Below are 3,191 nucleotides of genomic sequence, written 5' to 3' on the forward strand. Positions count from 1 at the left end.
CTTGCCTTCCCCATCCGTCCACGCCACTCTCTCCTACTCCTCCTCCCCTCTCCAGACTCTCCTTCCAGTTGCCTTAACCGACCTAAAGCTGCTTGGCTCCCTTTCCTCTCTGTATCCAGAGACTCTTTGTTGGACATGCCTCAACCTGTTTCCAGCCTCGACTAATCCTTCGTAACACTGAGAAAGACCGATGAGGTCAGACTTGGTGGGGAGGGAAAGGAAGAGAAAAGTTCATTCCTAGCAGGCTTTCCAAATGGGAATAGCTACAAGCGTGTGCATGCTCATGTGTGGGCAAAGTGTACATATGTATGTTTCCTGCAGGCGAGAAAACCAAACCCCGCCTTCTTCATGGAACATATGTTCGTTCCAATGTCTTAAACTCCTGATGCGTACAGAAGGAATGGTGCATCAGAAATCTCTCTCTTCAGGCATGGTAGCTGGTGGCACTAGGGCTCCGGGAAACCATCCCTTTATTTTCCAGAGGCCCACAGTAGTTTGTTACCTTGCCAACTGGTGTGTTGGAGTGCAAACTGCAAGGGTCTTCATCGACTGGGAGTGAGGAGGAGACCGTAGACTGAAACTAACAAGGTCCCTGGAGTAATCTATTAGTGTCTCTGATGTTTTACAGAAAGCGGTTATTCCTCCTGTTAAAACAAATATTTAGGGGAATATATACATATATGCATGTATATACATATATATGTATATGTATCTATAACTTCCAAACCCCATTCACCCTCAGTTCCTGCCTCCTCTGGCTCTCCTTCAGTCATATGCAGGCCTTTTGAATTGACCTCAGTTCCTTTCTGTCATCTTAATTCTTGCTTACTTTTATGCCGATTCAAGGAGAGAAGGAAGTTATAGCCAGAGCCTCCACTGCTGTCTCTCCACTCATTTCTCTCTAATCTCATTTCTCTCGCTCATCTTCTACCAGAACCTGTTAAATTCCACCCATGACAATCTTTGACTCGGCAAAATTGTCTTTGTCCCTTGTTTTACATGACCTTTCTGTGGCTCACCTGCCATGGCAGTAAGTAGTCGGTTCGACTCACCTGCTCCCTTTGGTGATGGCCACTTCCTGCGGCAGCCCCTGCTTCTAAAGACTCTCTCATCAACCAGGCCTTAGCTTTCTGCTCTTCCTTCTCCCTAGGGCTTCTTTTCTTTTTCGATACGTTAGCACTCCACAGTCCTGCATGTCATCCTTGAGCAGGGCCTTGCTAATCTTCTCTGCATTATTCCAATTTTAGTCCATGCGCCACCAAAGTGAGCAAGATTTCTACTCTCATAGCTCCGAGGACTATTTCTAAACTTGACCACATCCCCCTGAGGAAGATATATAGAAAGGTCCAGAAGCCTGCAGGAATGTTTCTCAAACTGTAAATCATTCCATATGGCTGGGGGCAGCGTGTGAAGGAAGAAATGGCAAGCGGGAGCTAGGCCTCCAGTAACCGAAACTTGAGGAATTCACATTGGGTGGTGAGATCAGGAGAAGTGTCTGCTTCTTTTGCTTTACATTTTTAAAATAAATTTCCCTATCTTTTATTCTGTGTGATTTGCCTAATATCTACTTTATTTTGTTTTGTTGATTAGTTAGTTTTGTTTTGTTTTTTTTTTGTTGTTGTTGTTGTTGTTGTTTTGGTTTTTTTGAGACAGGATTTCTCTGGCTGTCCTGGAACTCACGCTGTAGACCAGGCTGGCCTCAAACTCAGAGATCCACCTGCCTCTGCCTTTCAAGTGCTGGGATTAAAGGTGTGTGTCTTCATACGTACATTTTTAACTTTGCCTCACAAACACTTTATTTTTTAATCACAATTATAGAACACACACGCACACACACAAATAGAAACCAAGAGAAGTGAGTGACTTCCTGAGCCGAGTCACATTTTCAGTTTCGGGTCCCTAGTCCCTTCCTCAGAAGAGTCTCATGGCACCAGGTGAGGGGTGACTTTGAAATCTTTACTTGAGGTCTCACTAGACTACTCAAGATGTACAACTTGCTTGCTGGTGACCTCAGTTATTCTGTCCTGCCTGAGAAGCAATTTTCTCCTCTTTGCTCCTGTTGGCATTCAGGAACCCCAAGAGCATCAGCAAGTGCCACCTTGGGAGGCCAGATGCCTGCTGCTGAGGTGACCCGGAGGCTGTGAAGCAGACAGCTGGGCCAGCCCACATCAGTCACCCACACGGTCTCCCTTACAGCTGTTCTCACAGCCCCACTAAGAAAGCACCCTTTAAGAGTCTGGAGATAGAGCTAGGGGACACCCACAGAAGTTATAGGACAATAACCTCCTCCCAGACAATGTCTCAAGTCCCTCAACTTCAGCTTCTTTGCTCTTAGTGATTTCTCCCATGGCCGTAAAAATAAAAGTCACTCTAGTCTCTAAAGTAGGTCACACTGTGGGGGAAGGGAGCTGCTGAGTGCAGATGTCAAGGAATTTTCACCCTTTTCCAAACCAAAAATAAAACTTGGAAACTGTCTGAAGAAAAGAGGTAGAGCTTAAGAAAAGCCAGGGAGAAGGAGGTGGGCGGGGTGTGCTTGCCCTAAATTCACTTGGCCCTCAGCAGACCTCTCGCAGACAACTTGACTCCGTGGTGATTCCTCACCATGACTGCCGCTAGGACCCTTGGTGCATGATGCGGCTGGCTCTCCTCTCTTTCTAGCCACTCTCCTGGCAAAAAACCTCTATTGATCAATCAAAGACTAGAGAGGGAGACAGGACGAAGCCGCCTTTTGGATTTCTTCATCCAAATGGTTCTGATATTCACTATCTGTTCTACGAAACAACACATGCAGTCGCAGCAAAGGCTGGGGGAGAGGCTGTGGAGCCCACGTGTGGGTTCCCCTGGCTTTGCCTCTCCTTTCCTGCATCTGGCCACCAGCCAAGTGGGCTTTCAGCTGCTGCTCCTGTTTCCAGTAGACTCCCCTACCACCCCTGCTATTCTGCAGGGATTGGGGATCTGGTGAGGCACAGAGAAAGGGTGACAGCTTCTAGCCAGCACAGCTGTGGCTTGGTCTCCAGCGTCCAGAGTTTTGGAAGACTCTTTGCAAGTTTCTGGTCAGGAAATATTAATCTTTGCTCCTTTCTCCTGGGCTGTCACTTTCCTGATCATAGCACTTCTTCCCTGAGCGGCCAGACTCTTCCGCAAACAAAGAGTATGCATCCCCTCACAGGAGAGGGGGATGGCCTAGGAAG

At 47.3% G+C, this 3,191-nt stretch overlaps 1 non-coding gene across 1 annotated transcript; it reads right to left on the reverse strand.

The window, feature by feature from the left end:
* Nucleotides 1-1,165: 1,165 nt before the first annotated feature.
* Nucleotides 1,166-1,269, reverse strand: LOC113457960. The gene has a single exon (XR_003378423.1). It is a non-coding gene; the product is annotated as a U6 spliceosomal RNA (small nuclear RNA).
* Between the last annotated feature and the right edge of the window lie 1,922 nt (nt 1,270-3,191).

The sequence above is a fragment of the Microtus ochrogaster genome (assembly GCF_000317375.1).
Source record: "Microtus ochrogaster isolate Prairie Vole_2 chromosome 6 unlocalized genomic scaffold, MicOch1.0 chr6_random_2, whole genome shotgun sequence".
Classification (NCBI taxonomy): Eukaryota; Metazoa; Chordata; class Mammalia; order Rodentia; family Cricetidae; genus Microtus; species Microtus ochrogaster.